The sequence below is a fragment of the Stegodyphus dumicola genome, chromosome 4, assembly GCF_044657685.1.
Source record: "Stegodyphus dumicola isolate Sdum_Otavi_A_Nest chromosome 4, ASM4465768v1".
NCBI lineage: Eukaryota > Metazoa > Arthropoda > Arachnida > Araneae > Eresidae > Stegodyphus > Stegodyphus dumicola.
Window position 1 is genome coordinate 42,761,251 of NC_140771.1, and position 19,587 is coordinate 42,780,837.

General features: G+C 32.7%; 1 long non-coding RNA gene across 1 annotated transcript in view; it reads left to right on the plus strand.

The window, feature by feature from the left end:
- The first annotated feature begins 12,094 nt into the window (after window positions 1-12,094).
- LOC146997528 (uncharacterized) overlaps window positions 12,095-19,587 on the plus strand; it is an 83,763-nt gene continuing 76,270 nt past the window's right edge. Inside the window, exon 1 of the long non-coding RNA XR_015040485.1 lies at window positions 12,095-12,212. This is a non-coding gene — a long non-coding RNA (uncharacterized LOC146997528). The remainder of the gene's footprint in view (window positions 12,213-19,587) is intronic.

A 19,587-nucleotide genomic window follows, 5' to 3' on the forward strand; every position in this document is an offset into this window, starting at 1 on the left:
TCTAACAATCAGCACCATGTCACTGTTTTCAAGTGAATAACAATCAATGAAACTTAGCTTATCTGAGCTACTGCCCCATATATTGACTTTAAAGTACTAATGATAAACTTTCCTTCGAGGTTTTAGCTGTAATATTATAAATTCATTAGGTTATTTTGAAGCAAGAGACGTGAAAAATGTCTAGTACCCTCGTCGGGACTCGAACCCTGGACTTCCCGAATACGCGTCGAGTATGCTTCCAGTTACACCACGAAGGAAAGTGAAAAGAGAAAATATCTTATAACCAAAGTTCCTACACTGGAGGGTTTTTCCCCCTCCACTAAATCATGTTTCTTTTCATGCATACATGAAAAGTAAATGGGATGCTTTTTACTTTCTTGTACGCAGTAAAGGAAGTGTTTTGGTCACAAAAAATTTTTGGTATCATATTTCAACGGGACTCTACTCTTATACGCGCCCTAAGATCACCAAATGTGGCGATATGTGTTCTGCGCTGGTTTTTTGGCGCGATTGCCTGTTGTATGGCAACCCTTTTGACGTAAAATTAGAGAAGTGGGCGTTTTTATACACAGTGTTAATAGTAGAACTAATTAGTGTACCAAGAGAGGGTTAACATCTTTGCTCTCTGCACATCGAGATGGATCCAAGTTTCTTTATCTGGTAAAAATCTGACTAGCGGTTCGAAAATTACGCTTTTTTTTTTAAAGCTCAATTATTGATCTTAGTGTGTTACATCAGTTCTTACAGCGTAGTGCGTATCATGGTGAGTGTGTTGACATCAGTTCTTACAATGTAGTGGTTATTAGTGCGTGTTATAGTGATCTGTTCTAATTGCGTTGTGCCTTCGCTTTTGGATTACCTAATTAAACAGATGAAATACACAGAAGATAAACGACCAAGGATTTCCCCGCTGAAAAGAGCAATCCACATAGGAGTGTGACGTAGCAGTACGAATTAGGAACATAGTAAGACTCAGAATTTGGAAAAGTCCGCCGGATTGTACGTTTTCCATAACTTTTCTCGCTAGTTCTTTAAACTTCGGTTTTCTCAGCTGAAACCAACAATTAGCGTAGTAGCGTGAGCTAATTAGTGATACGGTGATAGTGTTGTGCGCATACCAGTGTTCTACAGTGTATGTGTATATGTACTCAACACTACTAGTGCTTAATAAATGTTATTGTGTTAATTACACTTCATAGAGAACAAAGGAATCGCAGAAGAAGCCCTGCAACCAAGGTAGGATTCTTTTAATTATCCGGTCAACAAAATATCCGATAATCCTACGAGCAATAATTAAGATTGCGTTACATTTACACAATAGCAGGCACCTAAATAGCATCAGGGTAATAATAGCTGTTTAATACCTATGATTTTGTGCGTTCAATTAGGAGCTGGTAAATTAGCTGCGTATTCATTCCTTAATCCTGTATACTACCCTCCTAAATATTAGCAATTTTGCAAGGACTCGTTTCAGTGATCGTATCTTGTATATTTTCCTGTTTTATACATTTAACTATACTTATACGTGTGAGTGTTTATATATCAGTAAGTGCTAATATCTTGCGTAATATATTTCTAGCTTAAAAAATTTAATTAATCAAGTTTTTTCCCCTTAACGTGTGTTGTATAATTATATAATTCTGGCTTACAATAATTTAACTAATTAAGTATTTATGCTGATATTTTGTGTTATATACTTCTAGCTAATAATAACAATTTGATTGTTTTAGTTTTTATACAGAGAATAGTTTCAGTGCTTGTATTCTGTGTGATATCATGTCCTATACCTTTATTATGCGGCCCTTAGACTTATTAATTGATCTTTACTAATTAATCAGTGTACAGCGCTACTGCTATTGTATTGATTGAGCAGTGTGTTACCTGTCATATTTGACTGAGCAGAGTATTACTTGCATTACTTGTCACTTTTCCAGATTGAGCAGAGTATTTTCACTATCTTGATTGAGCAGTGTATGACCAGTGCTTATGTATACTCATACAGCTTACATACAACTTATCTAGCCGCATTTGTACACTGGTAAATACACCAAAATACCCCTTAATTACCATACTCAACTTACTCATCACCCATATTCCTTCCAGCACAAAACCAGCAGAATGATGCAGAAGTGTCAGGCATAGTGCTGCAACAATTGCAAATTCGACAATCGTAGTAACTGACAGTCTTAATTACGAACAAAAGATCAATACACTCTACGAGAAAGCCAAAGACATTGGCACCAGTACAAAAAGTAACAAGTACCTGTTACCGACAGAGCAAAGAAAGAAACTCTTGACCATTTCAGAGGCCTTCCGGACTCTAGCCACCAGAGGATCTGCTGCCACTCCACCTCCAGCTAAAACCATTTGCAGCTTTAGTTTCTACAGCCCAACTTTGCCAGTTTTAGTCATTTGTTAGCAGACGTTAAAATGCACCATTAAAGTTTTGAGCCAGCTTAGTTAGGTCAAATTTGTGTAGTCCGACAACGATCTTTTTCAAGCTGTAAATTTAACATTATATTAGTTTAAATATTCGCAAGTGACGGAATTATGACTTTACGCATGTGTTGTTCTTTCTGTTCAAGATCAACTAACGAGATTATTTAAAGCCTTCGTAAAGATGGAGCGATAAATCGCTTATCAGTATAATAGGCTCTGAAGGATTTTGAGTTAATATTACACAATTAGGGATAGGTTTTTCAAGTTTTGATTTGATTAACGATTTTAAGTCAAATTTTCATCGTCCACGGAGATCCGGAGAACAGTAAAAAATTCAGTGATGCCGAGGATGGCGACGAAGTCCAAACCGATAGTGTAAAATGAGCAATGCTGAAGTTTCGGTTTATTTATTTATTTATTTATTTTTGCCAAAGCATGCGACGGCTACATGACTAAATGTAGGTATGTCTTCATGGCGAATTTTTTAAGAAAAATTGGGTCGTTTTTCTCGTTACAAATATATATATAGGGAAAAAGCATGAGAATCTGTCCGTTTGCCGGAGATTGCCCTTGCGCTAGAAAGCTAAGTCGATCCAGAGTTCAGCGGTTTTTACTAATATGCGCTGAAATCTGGGTAAAGGAAAGTCTTAATGTTTTAACTATGAATATTTTTTAGATCCAAAACCTGCATGATTGCGCGACTGTTGGCTAGTTTATAGGTCACAAAATATTTCATAATGCATGTAAGAAATTTATCAAAATTTCTGAGCGTTTGTAGATTTTGATGGAGTTTGTTTATTCATGTTTTATGCTTAACTGTTCTTTCATAAAATAAAATTTTAATTGGATTATTTATTAAATAAAGGATTTTAGAAAACCTTGTCAAAAGAAAAATTAGTTTCTATTAAACTGAGTTTTTGACTATCCGAGAAAATTACGGTCCCAGTTACCAAGGATAATTGAATCTACTATATTACTGCATTCAGAGAAAAATCAGTTACAGTTATTACTTCCAGTACTATTCATTTATGAATCTTAGCTGTTAAAAGGATAATGTGGTGTTTAGCCTTTTTAAAATGTGAGAATTACGTCTATGTATTTCGTTAAACAAAAAAGTTAAAAAACTGACGCACTTTAAAAACGTTTCATTCACAGTACTTACTTTAAAATAAAGGGCATTTTTATAAGACACAGCAACAACACATTTAATTTAAAAGTGGCCAACAAGCAACAGTAATGGATGAGAACTGTTCAAAGGATTTTTGTCTTTATTCCCATGTCTTCGTACGAATTCAGGAAAATAGGAATAAAATAAACTTCGATACGAGGAAGCATTAGTTTGCACATATATCTTCCTATAAAAAGTAGTGTTATAATGGAAAAATTCCCATTTTATATCCATTCTATATACATTCCACTGATCCGTTGGTCTGCTTCTAACAAAATTCTTTCTTAGGCCTAAGAAATTTATATCTCGACGTTCTTACTACGCGGGGGGGAGGAGGGGACAAATGTAAAAGCCTATAACAATAAATATTATTTCTTACGTAAAATTCGGTTTTCTAAGCTCACAGAAAAGTGAAATATTGCGAATATTTGTTTTTATTGTCTTTAATTTTATCTGAAACCACTGGGGAAGATATGGAATAGGTAATTTATATACTTAAATATATACATGCAAATCATATATTCGTGTAAGAGTATTTGTGAGTTCAAATGTAAAATACTTCTTGTTATTAATTGTTTATCGTTTTTATTGTTTGTTTATTGTAACATTGTTCAGATTTTATGTCACGGATTATACGATTTGTACAGTGAAAAACAAAAAAGCTGTCTTCGGTTCCTCGACCGTTATATAAATATACAAATCCGGTGTGGTTGAGAGATTGCTACAGAGCGCAACATTCGAAATGATGCAACGGGTTAGGGTCGAGGGTCAAGCGGAGGCCTCGCGACGCCCGCTTTGGCGCCGGCCGGTTACAGGAGGGCCGGGGCGCGTAGGCGCCCCTTCTCTCTCACTCCTGCACAGCTCCTGAGACGACGGGGTTCACACCTGGGTGATGAGCAGTGCTTTATTCTTTTCACATACAATTTTTTTTTTCACTGCTGGTGCAATTGCTACAGCAGCGGCCCCGATGAGAGTTCTCCTTTTGGGGTCTGATTTTAACTTTCATAATATATACATTATTTCTTTACAACTGGTTTTACACGTAATAAAAGTCAAAACAAACGAAAAAATGGCAGCCGTAAAGCAGCGACGCCGTTTAATATTCTAGTAACGGAAAATACTTCTTTCCAGGTAGAGGATAAATTGATAACTGTAAATGACACGTTGTTTTAGCCATCTGCCAGACAATATTTGACATTAAAACATTTGTCAAAAAAGTGCTTCATTTATATGTTTTTCAAACTAAATGTGTTCACTCATTTATTTCAAACACCATTTGACGGAAATAGTTTATAAAATCACTTGTTTTAACTAAAGTACTTTGTTAGCTCCTCGAATGTATGTCATTATTCTCGGTTAATGGATAAAAGAATACAGGTTGCAAACAAATACACGAAACAGGAGTAGAAAGTTGTTGCCAATTAACAAGAATAAAATTTTTCATTTATCTTCCGCATTATAAAACACGGTGCTCGTCAGAATAACAAAGTGAATCATTAAAAAACAATCTGCTCTCTTTATAGCAATTTACAGAAATGTTATACTTTATGCCATTAGCATAATAAATAAAGCAAACTTCTACCAACTCATAATATGCAGGAAGCAAAATTTCTGTTTCATGTGTTGACTCTCTAAAACTAAAAAAGTGATAATAATGATGAAATTTTGTTAATAATATATGTATTGCACACACTCGTTTATATATAACATATTTTTTTTTTCAAAAGCTAAAAACTAAAAAGTAAATGTTAACTTTATTTTTTTACACTTCTTGTTTATATTACGTGTTTCCAAAGTTTTAGAAATTTGCGCACTTTCTTTTTTTATTTCAACAGTTTTCATCAATATTACAATGCAGTATATCCCAGTTTAATTGAATACACTTATCTCAACAAAAAATTAATTTTTTAGGCGTTTTCAAAGAACGTTTACGGTATCTCCTCAATCCACCTATTTGTGGTATGGTTAAACTCTCCAACTGAATATCTGTAAAGGTTTTTTCAAATGCGGGAACAGAAATGTGGGAACAGAATACTTCTCGAAGACACAGAACATTTTCTTAAGCATTCGGCAAAACTAAAATGATTGCTTTTCACGTGTTTACTGGTTTCAAAACAGTGCTGGAAAAATATGCCTGCGTCAGTCAAACAACTGAATCAGACTAAATAGTACAGGTTAGGTTAGGTTATTTAATTACGGCAAAGCCTCGAGGGCTATCTGCCTAAGGGAAGGGATGCCTTCGTGGAGGACTTTCTAAGGGGAACTGGTTCGTATACACGTTACACATGGGGAAAACCACTAAAACATCCTTGCAGCCAGCCCGTTCGCGGGATTCGAACCTCGGACCGAACTACAGTGTTCAGCGACTTTTAACGCTCGGCCGCTGGTGGGCCTTAAATAGTACAGGGTAACTACATAAAGATACCAAGGCTTGTCTCCGGCCGATAGCGTGGCCTTAAGTTCTAGGAAGTGAACTAAAGCTCAATACCTAGAGCTTTGTAAACACCGTTCTTACAATTTAAGTTTGAAAATGAAATGCAGAAACAAAATCTGAAGTTTTTTTTTTTTAACTAAAATTATTTGTTAGCTGAGTTTAATTGTATTATGCAATAAAAATTTACTTTTATCAGTTAACAAAACAAAAATGCCAATTTAAAATGGATATATATGCTTATATATATGTAAATATGTAAAATATACCAAAATACGATGGCTGCTTTAAAAATAATTGGCGACCTGAAAATTAACTACTCTAGATTTGGTGTTCACCCCCCTAAATTCATTATTCTCCCAAATTCGAGATCTTTCCATGTTACATAACGCTGCTTAAAAAATGGAACTAAATCTAAGTTAACCAATCACAGATTAGTTATACTTATGAACCTATCTAGCATAAATAGCTACTAACTATAGTCTTTCTCTCTCTGCCGCCTTTTCGCTTGGTTCGAACAGCGTGTCGGTCTGCATAGCAACCCTAATCTTCTACCGGTTATGAAGATATGTGCTAAGAAATTTGTCATCCAAAAATAAATTATGTATATCTATCAAGCTAGTCGTGCGTCTTCTAACATTCCATCGAATCATTCCTGTATAACGCAATTTCCATTCATCTACGCAGCAGTAGTTTCAGCCATGACTAGAACGTGAATTGTTTTTATCTCCCGCTAAAAGTAAAATATTACACAGAAGTTTTTTATTAAAAATAAAAGAAATAAAAGACTCCGAAAAAATGAGACAGTGTTTGGATCATATGTACAGTGCATAATGTTTCGTTATCTTTCCAATTCTTCAGTGGTAGAATGGGTAAAAGAATTTCGCATAGGTCGAGAATCGTAGATGATGATTATTGTGAACGTCAGTTATTGGTAGCACTGACATCAGAAAATATTACGCGTCTCTATGAAGGAATATTAAGTGATAGGAGATTAAAAGTCGGTAAGACAGCTACAAGATTGGCTCTATCTAAAACTGTTTTTTTTTTTTTTTTTTTTTTTTTTTTTTTTCATTCCCCATTAGCACTTAAGAAAAGCAAAGTCTCTTTAAGATGAGTACCCCGATTTCTTTGAGCAATTCAAAACTAGGAACATACCAATGCTATTCAAAGGCAGTGTGGGTTTAAGGAGTTTGATTCGCTCTTACAGCCCAGATTTAGCTTCAGGTAATTATTAGCTGCTCTATAAATTAAAATTTGACCTTCATGGAAACAGATTTAGCGATGATGATGGCGTGGAATAAAAAGTTATGGAAAATTTTCAGAACAGGCCTTCAGATAATTTTTTCAGGAGCAAAGAGCTGCTCATTAAACGACGTGAAAACTGTATCGAGATACAGAAAATCATACTGAAAAATAAACTGAAAAACTTTTTTTATTTCTTTTAACAGTATATCAGGCCAAAAACTTTTCCATCTACCTGCGCACATTTCATTTACAGTATTCTCCGTGGAATTACTTCCAAAAACATAAGAAAGATCGGGAGAGGAGTGTTGTTTTCAGAAAATTCTGTTGTCGATCCATAGTGACCAATCTAATGGTTTGGAGACTTTTCTTTCAAAAATGTACAAATACTTAGATTCCAGTTTAGTCATGTTTTAGGATGTAATCTTTGGAAACCTCATGTAGTTTTGGAATTGCTTGTGGTTATTTCGTTAAAATTCATGTTGTCATGTGTCCGAGTGGTAACACTGGCAGCTAGCCCCGGAACTGCACATGGCGAGCAGGTTGGCTGCGTACAACTTTCGAAATTTCCCCATATGTAACTTCAAATACGAGACAGTTCCTTTCGGGCATTCTAGAAGAAAGCATCCCTCCTAAGGAATATAGTGTGTCTTGTTTAATTGAATCTATTGATTAAAGAAATAGTCTTAAAAACTCGTAATCGAATTAATACTGAATTAGCAATCAAATAAATTGTTATTGTAAGAAAGACTTATTTGAGCTTGAGTAAAATATTATATGATAGCTTACTCTATGTTAAATGAGACCAATATAGTGCCTGTTAGATAAATTTTACATTTTATTCTTACAATAAAAGCACTATTTTAAACTTATCAAGATTTAATGTTGCTTCATGCTTTTTTTTTTTTTTTTTTTACTTTACCCCTCTTCAAAAGTTAACTCTGAAGACTTCAGTGTATTAAATTTCCGGAATATTAAGCTGCTCATATTAATTTTTATTTTCACCAATAAACAAGTTTGCTAACAAATTTATGATCTAATTTATTTTGATATTTTCCTTTCAGTTTTTCCTAAGCAACCGCTTCATAGCATTCATTGTTTTCTCTTTCTTCATATTTCAGTGTTTTAGGAAACTATGTTTTTTTTTAAATTACTTTATCGTAAAATGTATTTTTACTTCCTTGTACGAAGTAAAAAGGAAGTATTGTAATCGCGAAAAGTTTCAGGCAGCATATTTCAACGAAAATATCCATTTTGACCGCTATCGAATGCAATTTAACGATGTCTTTGCGTGATATCTGTACGTAAGGACAGAATAAAATACTCTTTTCCTTCAAAAAAATTATAAAACTGCTTTAAAATGAATTCTGAAGAGAATTTTTCGTGGCGCCTGGTACGAACGTATGTACGTACGTGCGTACGTACGTATCTCGCATAACTCAAAAACGAGTAGCCTCAGAACGTTGCAATTTTGTATATAGGGCTGCTATAACATGTAGATGTGCACCTCGTATTTTGGTTGCAATCGGCCGCACCAAACGTATATAAATATATTTATATATATATATATCCACTCTGTTACCCGGCTCAGTAATCTCAGTTTCTTTACTCTTATATGTTGGTAAATTGTACATTTTTTGCTTTAAAAATGATTGAATTATATTGTTTTTATCTTCCGGTTAAGGATTTTATGCCTTTAGTAAATCTGTATGCAATATTTTTAGAATTATCATCAATTTTAAAGTTGTTTAATTGCCGCTAAGCCTGTTTTTAATGGCGACCATTGATATTTACATTTGAAACAGGAGACTAGTGGATTTGTTGCCGATCTAGAGAAACTTAGCTTCGCAACAACAAAGATAACGCATTCATTTATTACTGCCAATTAAATCATGCTTAATTCTTTCTGGAATTTTTTCGAGGAAATAAGTGTTTGAGATTTACTTCGTAATTTTTAATATAGATATTTTGAGATTTTATGTATTTTTGCCTCCTCGCGAAGTGAGAACTGAATTAATTAAATGAGAAATACTCAATCGTCTGTGAAAAACTGTTTCTTTTTTTGTTTTGTTTGCTTAATTTCTTTTATACATCATTCTAGCTTTATTATAGTATTTGAATAGAACATGTGGCAACGATTAGATAATTCTATTCTTTAAATGATATAAATTTTGTGCATTATGAGTTATAATATGAACGAAATATATATACGTTAACTGTTATATAATTATTGGATTATATAACAGTTAACTTAGTTTCCGTTATATAATTATTATATAAGTTAACTGTTATATAATTATTAATACTGTTAAGTGAATCTAGCGCCAGAGTGTCGCTATGGTAAACAAATACTAGAGAGAATTTTAAAGAATGCATTTATTCTATTGTGGTTTATGCGTTGTCGGCGAAGTAGATTTAATTCAATCCAATAAGTTTAAATAAAATGCAAGAAAAATGCGTATAAATTAATATTCCAATACAAGGAATTTAATATTCCTTTCCATCGGTTACTTTAGAATCATAAGAACGAAACTAAATTTTTTAAAACATGCTCTTTTATATTAATATCAGTTAGCTAGAATGTTTTGTCTTAAATCTTCCATAAAAATTAAATATTATAAATCATTTTTTAAAATTTCTTTGATACACATTAAACAATAAATTTTATTGTTCCACTTTGTGTAAACAAGCGCAAAAACCAGACAGAGAGAGATAGAAATTATGTCTTTCCTTATATATTTACATTCTAGTCGTCTCAGAGAATGAGGCTGACTGGTGTGCCTATGCAGTTAATCTGTCCAGCAATATTTGTAACTGCTTCAGAAATAACCATAAGTGGAACCAACTGTACAGTTCTGTATAAATTAAATATGCATACAAGAAGACAAAACCTCAAACTATGCAACTTTTTCAATAGCACATTTTACAAAAGAGGAAGAAAATATTGAAAATATTATATATATTTTTTAAACATCCGTATTCAGCCTCTCAATGCTATTCCAATTAGCTTTTAAGCAACAAGTCTGTTGTAAAAACTGTAAGCAGTTGGGTCGCTTTCCATATTCAGCTAGCGGATTTTAGAAATATTGTTACGACGAATTAAGGGCAATAAGATGTATAATTCAAATTAAAAGAGAGATTGTTCAGAATTATTTATGTAAGCAACATCATGTTTTCTAGGAACATTTAGACTATGCATCCCAATGCGTTAGCGTAAACAAGCGCAAATTAGCTTCAAAACATTAGTTCCAACAATAAATTGTAATGTTAAAAGTAATATATATAGTGTTGTACAGCATCAAAAGTTTTGAGAAAAAAGTAACGTGATTAATTCTTCTCTTGATTCAGCTGGATTGTTTTATAACGTATAATTCTTTGGATATTTCTAGATTTGTTCCAGAATTGAAAGTTAATTATTGTAATTTCTCTCTTAAAAAATTATTTTCTAAATTTTCATAGATAATTCTGCATCTTTTCTAGTTATTCAACTGAGGCCCTCTGCCTTGTTCCAGCTCTAGTCTAATATTGTTTAAAGATAAAAGTATTTCTCAGGGTGATCAATATTCATTAGTTATAATTTAAAGGAACGGCAAAAATGGCGGTTGATTGTTAAGCTCATGGAGGCACAAACACAAATGGAGCTCGCTCAAGATCTGAACAGTCATATTAAGAAACTGGAACTTCTGTTTAAACAAAGAATTAGTAGAAAATCGATTCAAGGAGCCAAAAATAACACCTGCGTCTGAAGACCATTTCCTTTCACTTTTGGCTTGAAGAAACCATGCAGTGATTATAAGTGAGTTGATTTTAGACATTCGGGCTGCCACAGGAACTAGAATCAGCCGTTCTGCTACCAAACAAGAGGCTTTGCAATGTTAGGCTCAATCCAAGAAAACCAATAATTTCGGCCTCACCTTTCACAAGCCCATTTAAAATGGTGTTTAATAGAACCAAAATGAATGGCACTGTGTACTGTTTACTAATGAGTCCAGATGATGCCTGAACTCTGATTCTAGACGTATTTTGATCCGGAGAGAGGACCCGCACCTTGCCCTCTATTGACCCTGAAAGTTCCAGTTTTTGCATACCCAGTGTATGGTTTGGGGTGAAATCTCAAAGGACGCACTGAGCTGCATATTTCTGCATATCTTTGATGGAGGTTCTGTAACCGGCCACTGGTAGGAGGATGAGGTCTTGAAACCACATATAAGGCTATTTAGGGATGTTATTGGCCCAAATTTTTCTAAAGGGGGACATTGTTTATCAGCAGCGAGCATCTGGTAACAGAACGCTTGTAAAGAGAAGATATCATCCGAATGGCTTGGTCAACTTAGTCACCATATTTGAAAGTAAACAGATATGAGATGCCTTAGACAACCGAATTACAAAGCGACAAATGCCACCGTGGGCTCTCCAAGTTCTGAAAAATGCCTTTTCGGAAGATCGCTTGCATTTCAACAAGACTTAATCAAGAGTTTAGTAGATTCTATGAAACCAAGATGTGAGGTTTCCTTTTCTATCATACACTGAATTAAGGAAAGATTTCTTGAGAACAGGAAATATAATTAGATTTCCATAAATCTGATTTTAAATTCATTATTTTGAGATTAAACAAGTAGCAAACATAGTAATTTAAAAAATGTTTTCCCCAGATTGTTTGTAATTATTTTTTCACAATTAACAGCTAAATTTTATCTCAGTGAATAGCTTTTAGTTTTAACCAACAAGGCATTGGATATTTATTTTTTATTTATTTTTTTTTTTAGTTAACGAGCGTTTAAAACATTTATGATTACTTTTATATTTCACAGGAAAGAAACAACAGAAAACCTCCAAATTAACTGCGAAATTACTCAGCAGTTACTTAGTGGCAGATATCAGATTTATGACGGAAAGATGTAAACGAAGTTTATCATTGAGAAAGTATACGTAAGTAAGTTAGATGTGGTTACTTTTAAGTCAAGGATCATGTCATAAAATTGTATAGAACGTCTTGCTTCACAATAGCTGCTATATATGCTGCTAACTGGCTAACAAAAATTAAAGAATATATAAAAAGGCAGAAGATTAAATGCGCATAAATTTAACTGACAAACAGTTAAATTCAGTCTTGAGTTTTAACAATATTTTACTCAAAGCTTCTTTTCAGCAATGCTTAAAAATTTTGGTAACTTAGTAAATGTATTCGGAAAATCTGTTTCCATTAAATAGATTTAAATCGTTAATGAAAATGTGTTAAAATAATAATACACATTATGGAAATTCTGCCATCCCACTAATACCTTTCGTATGTAGTGCATCATTTTTTGTATTTCAGCTTTTTTTTTTTTTTTTTTTTTTTTTTTTTGCAATAATATGCGAAGCACATAGCTTGTTTATCACAGTGTAATGAAGAATATAAATACGCTGAACGTCACGGACATTTGCAAGTGCTATGTAAAATAAATTTACCTATTTATCATAAAGTTATTAAAAGTAATTAAATAAATTTTCATCATCATGTAATTATTCAAATAATAATTATTGCGCTATCAAATGAAAAGCTTTTCTTGATCAGTATACAATAGTAAAATTAAAAGTTTATTTACCAGTTCTTTGAAATTAAAAATTTCAATGTATTTTAAAAGGCAAAAGCCCCTGACTCTGTTCTGCAGAAGAAAGTATTCCTCATGATAAAAGGACTGTCTTTTTTAATAATTTGTCTTCAAAAACGTTCTTTACTCAAAATGCATTCTGCCACTGTATTTGAAATAAACAGATATATAATAGCAAATATGAGGAAAATGCTTGTGAAATATCTGTTGAAGGATCTTCATCGTGAAGAGCTTTCTAAAGTGGACAGATTCGAATTTATGTTATTCTCAGGGAAATATATTAAGTTCCATAGAGATAATCGTTCTTAATTTACATTTTATCAATTATAAAATTATTTTATGTTCGATTAGATTTTGCTTTTTTGGGACTTAAAGTTTGATACAACATGTTTCACTTCCAAATGTTAAAAGGTATGTCAATGGATCCATGTTTATTCGTTTTGGAAATATGCCGCTTTGCAATTTGTCAAATGGCAGAAGAAAAAAATATTTATCCATAATAAAAACAAGCCATTAGAGTAGGTTTAAAAACTATATTTATATAAAACTATATTTATATATAAACATATATATTGGAAAATAGAAATTCTATGTACTCATTTAGAATATAGGTCTTGAAAAATATTTATCACATAAAAAAGAAGATTACATGTTCCTCAAACGGAAAAAGGAACTTAAAAAGTTTCTTTTATCATGAACGTTTAAAATCTAGCCTGAAATATTTTAAACCTCTTCGCTTGCTTGTTATATTGTAATTTATCCTGTCCGTACATACTGAATATTTGATGACCAACTCAGGCCTTGGGATTGTTTCTCGCTATGGGTACATGACAGGTTAATCATAAAAAGAATGCCTGGATTCTGGATTCCCGCCCATCCTCTCCACCTCATGGTGTGCATTTCAAAGGCAAGCGCTCTAAAAAGAGCGCCAGCCTTATTTTTTCTCTCCTGGGGGCCACAGTCCTGTCTGCGGCCAGCTAATGAACCTGGACCATGTGCTTCGAACTTTGGACAAGCGGAGACGAAGATACGTAAATATGTAGTTTCAAAGTTCAAGGGCCTGTGTCGTGCTGCGCATCTGGGTCTAGTCTTATTGAAATTGATGTGGAAGAAACTCGATATCTGTAAATTTCTCAACAGCATTCTTTTCAGAAAAAATCATTAATAATATAATAAAGTTCCGCATCTTAAGAAACTTCAGTGCTTTTGAGACTTTAAGAACATTACTATTTCTAGGAATGGGGCATTCAAATCATCGAATCCCATAAACTCTGTAAAAGACTGAGTTTCAATTATTTAGTTCTTCACAGAGCCTTTTTCATCATTCGAATCTCCGAATCTTAAAAAAAAATCGTTAAATATTTTAACTCAAAATTTCGGAAATATTAACTTTATTGACTCCCAATAGAAACTAAAGTTCGAAAGGAGAACACGTTTGCTGCAATTTTAGTGGATCTGAATTACTAATATCACTTCATGGTAGCATTATGTACCATATTTTTTGGTTTTATGCTAATAATTTAACTTTCCGTGTTTAGTACTAAGTTAATTTTTATAATAATCCTATCCCCTTTACATTTATTTGCTTTACTTTAAAAATATTTTGGAAAAGCGTTAAAAATTAAACTATCATTCCAGTATTTTTTTGTCAAATTATGTTAAGAAAATGAACCTCAAAATTCGAAAGTTTTAATCATGTACTTTATTTGTTAAATCTTATTTATATTGTTTTAATAGATATAATTGCATTTTATAAACTGTATTTCAAATTTTGTTTTTCATTATTCAAGGTCATTTCGTTATTCAAAAAAGATTTCAAAATTTGCTTTTCGAGAGTCGAAGGTTTCGAGAAATTTTCACAATTCTTATTCGGATCTGAGAAAATTTTAAATTTTTCCTACCTCTAATTACTCTCAATCATTTATATGTTAAAGACTGTTAGACTCAAATTTTTATTATTCGGATATGCTTGTTCAAATAAATTCTCATATAAGAACATTCGATTTTAATTTAAAAAAAAAACTATTATATGAAGTGTCACACAATCTGCCAACTTTTGGTGAGACAAACTATTTTTGTGACATGTAATAATTCCTACATTTTGTAGGAATCTGTTACAATTTCATCTGTTCTTCAAGCATCGAATATGCTTTTCTTTCCAGTTCAGAATACTGTGCTTAGTCCTTTTTCTGCTGATCTGTATTTTTCTATCGTGAATGAACATCCAAATATTTATATAATATTGTGCCCATAATTTTAATAATTACAATAGGTTCCTCATCACAAAAAAATCAGTTATTGCTGGAATGTTATACAAAAATTTTTTGAAATAAAATAAGGTTAATAGGGTACAATATTTTGTAAAGGTTTTCCTCATCATTTCCAGAGTATGAAATTACATGCAATAATGTTGGGTCACAAAACTGCTTTTTTCCACTATACTTCGATTTGCGTTTTTGAAAATGAGAAGAGAAATTTTTCTATTTAAAATTAACAAAATATCTTTGCTCTTTGAAAAGGAGAGACTCACGCCACTCTTCTTCGAAAAATTTAGAGATTTTCAATGAAAACCATTTTAGTCTACTACTGCCTTAAACTTTCTATCAGCATTCGCGTACTCTTATATGTGATTTTTACAATTCCTTAATGAATTTTAACTGAGTAAAACTTAAAAACCTGCTCATTTCAGGAAGCGGCTATCAGCCATGAAGTCTGTTATTTTGCTTATGATTTAAAAAAATAGAGAAGCTCATAATAGCAAAGCTGTGCTTTGCTCTGAATGTAACGGATCTCAGAAATTCATGAAGGTAAAAATTACCTAGTTCCTTACCTTTAAAACGCAGTCATTTTACAAACATATGTTTGGGCGTTAGTGTCGGCATTCGTTTCTGCGTTTGGGAGACAAAAATCCAGATGTTGCAGAAACTTTAGAATATAACAATCAAAAACTTCTCAACGTACATAATTTTCTAACCGACAGGGCAAGCTGTGAAAAGCGGATTCACAGCTCATATGCGGAGCGGCTGAATTCTTTGAGAACAGCTTGTCCTAATGAGAAACAAGTCTTCTTGGTAGAGAACAATGCTAATTTTGCTTCTGCTTCGTGAAATAACCGTTGGGTAGCTTTGAAACAAATGTTGTTCGTTATTTTCAGATATTTATAGTCGTTTTAACAGTCAGTAACAGAAATATAATTAACTATAGGGAGGGGACTGACTTCAAGAGAAAATAATCAAGCTTCGAAAGCCAAGTGTTTCAATTTGGATAGATAAATCAGTCTGAAAATAATGCGACTGACAGGACAAATTCAACAGAAAAAAATCTGCAATCTCCGAAATATTAAAATTTACTGTTAAAATTAAGCAAAGTTGTAAGGATCTTAAGTTTTACTAACGTTTATTTTATTTTAAATCTTTACTATCACTTCTTATTTTCTACTTCCGGACAGAATTATAAGCGTTAAGGTTTTTATGCAAAGTTTGTCTGGCGAACGCCAAGTATTTAAGTTGTGGCATTTTGCCAAGCGAGAGAGAGGAAGCAGTGAGTCGAAGCAGGCCGCTTACCTTAGAAGTTACGCAGTTGCTGGTTGCCTTCCAGGCCAGAGGTTTTAATCCTCTTGATAATTTTTAAACGTATTGTAGTGTTCACAGTTCTCTGTACTACATACGCTTCCTGTTAATATAAGGCCAATCTTCCACGTTTATTATTTTAAGGTTAAATTTGAGTTTAGTTCTATTTTTATATTTTTACGTTAGACCCCAAGTAGCGGGTCGGTGTATTCCGAAGTACGGAAGTTATTGTAAATAGAGAAAAATAAAGGGTTTTGTATACCCTTCTTGTGTATCCTGTCTACTTCCCACAATTAGTGAACATAGCTTTAGTAAGCTCTCTGTTCCGAGTCAGGTCCTTGCATGTTCCCGAAGAAGGTAAGAAGGAACATTGACCCTGATAAAGTTTAAAAGATATTTACAAAAGGAAAATAAATGAATTATATAATTTTAAAAACTGCAATCTGATCTTTGTATGCAGATTTTAATTTATCACTTAAAATTAGAACCACAGAAATAAAATTTATATAACATAAAATCTTATTCAAATGCTATAAGAAAGTTTTTTATGATGTTATTTTATCCTAAATTACAGCATGTGAAGACTTGTCATTTAATAAATGGAAGACTAACTAGTTGAATAAAGATAAGACATTCAAGACTTAGTCGTCACTCGATCTCTTCCTCACGAGCCTTGCAGCAGATACTTCTCTCATGTGGCAATACTTTCTATTTTACCAAGACACAAAATCTGCGAACTGAGCACAATAAACACATCAAATATATTTTTTCTGGATGTTAAAAAAAATGGATCGAAATTGGCTATATCCAATTTAATACAGAATAATTAATGAATACAGATAATTCTTAAGAAAATACAGAAAAAGTAAAAAGATGTTTGATCCCAAAGAGAAAATGTCTGAAATAAAATAGTACATTGCATTTTGATTACTGTTGTATTTTTGCTTTTAAGGGTTCGCAACATCAGTATTTTTATCTATTTAATTAAGTTGATTAATTAACTTTAATTTAAAAAAATATTTCAAAAGAAGTGTATTAAATAAATCTATGAAACAAAGTAAAAAGTTTTAAAAAGCTTGCAAAATGGAGGCCTCATATGTGTTGCATCGAAATTTATGACTATTTAATTCAGTTTCATAAAGCGTTTTGTATTCCAGGAACGCATTCTGAATGTTGATCAGGGTATTACTACATTACATGTAAAAAATAGCTTGCTATGTGAATTAAGGTCATCATTATTTAAAACTGCAATATCGTTATAAATACATGATATTAACCAAATTTCATTCAAAATTAACTAAAGTATGATCTACAATACTTTTAAAAGCGTAGTGCGATCAGATCACATACTCAAGGCTTAAAATCGAAGAATCCAAAAACTTCCATAAATTCTTAAATGGTTAGACAATTTCTAAGAAGTAAATGATGAAGTTGAGTTCAGTTACCTTCTAAAAAATTAAGAATTTTCGAATGCAATTTATTTGATTCTCGAAGCCACTTAACCAACAGATCCTGTTTCTTTCGGCAAGTAAATTATTAAATGTACGTATTCAGCAAAAGCTATTACATAAAGAAAGCAAGGAAGTTTTGCACTTCCCCGAAAAACAAACAGTATCTAATTAAGTCTTCTAAATAATACGTCTATTCTCTTATTCCGCATTCCTCATCACAAAGGCGTTGGAGCACTGGCTGGAACTTTAAAGTGTCTGAAGGAAAAAGAAATTGACCCGTCATGGCGACATAATGTGAGCCAGCTTAGCTATCAGCCATATAGAACAAAAATTGTTATGTGCAAAGCGTGGTTTATATCTCATTTCGCATCCGTCAGGCACCAATCTCATCGAGTATTCATGGCCAGCCATCCACCCATGAGCGCCCATTTTCGGTTGAAAAGGATGCACCGGCGGAAGAGACCTTCCTGAAGGATCCTTGAACAACCTTGGATCTTGGATGAGGTCGCTTGATCTTTCAACCTGACCTTCCCCTCTCTCTTAGCCGGAACTGTTGTTGGGCCTATTATAAACATAAGAAGATGTCACTGACATTAGGATTGCAGATTAACTGGATGGAATCTATGGGTGTGAATAATTTGAGGACACAAATGACGTACTGTCGACATTGGTTCCGGTTGTGCTTGGTGGAGAAATTGGCAAAGTCTGCTCACCTGGCTAATGAACAGTAGTTCTGACTTATTGTTTATTAAATATGTTTTCTCTACATTTGTTTAAAATCTACACCGCGTTGTATTTGATGACTATTATATATATATGTGTGTAAATATGTGTAAACTTTACATACCTTTTAAAATCTTTGCTAGCGCATGTCTTAGCGTCTTAATTTTCAATATTTAAATTTATTTCTTATATTATAATTTTATTATGATTGAAGGCAATATTTATATGTAAGTATATTATCTGTCATCTTCAGGAAACTGCAATTCGGTGAAAATCTTAAAGCACTTCATGTTTTATCCAGATCGATTTCAGTTGCAGCCCAAGCTTATGTAGCACATTTTTAGGTTAGAATCTTAAATGTTAGTCAGTTCAAGTTTAAATTCGTTGGTAATCTCAGAAAAGTCGGAATTTGTATCAATCAACATTACCGAATCCAAATTTTATTTCTTAAAGTCTATATAAACAGTTCCGTTTTATTGAAATATGTCTTACAATTCTTTCAGCAGAAAAATGAAAATAACTCTTTGTTCAATTAAAACAAATTGAGACTAAAAGTAAATTAATATTTCTAAAATATCAGCAATAAACAACCAGTTTTCTCTGAAATATATACATTTAAATTTTCTGAGGTGTCATTAAAGCTTTCTTTTTAAACTTTAAGAAATAAAATTAGGATTTTATGAATAGTTAAATGTAAGTTTCAGATATTAAATATGGTTGTTTATTCTAGTTAACTTCTATGAATTCTAATTTAACAGTTTGCAATTTCCCCCCCTTATGATTTCGTATTAAGCTTACTTATTTATCTTCACAACATTGCGCTGTCTGATTTGCTAGTAATATTGCTGTTTTCTTTGAATACTTGAGATATTTGTACTTATCCTTTATAGTCGTACCTCCAGATCCACGGATTTGTACGATCTTCTTCCTTACTCCATGACGTTCATACTCTTCCCTAACGGATGTA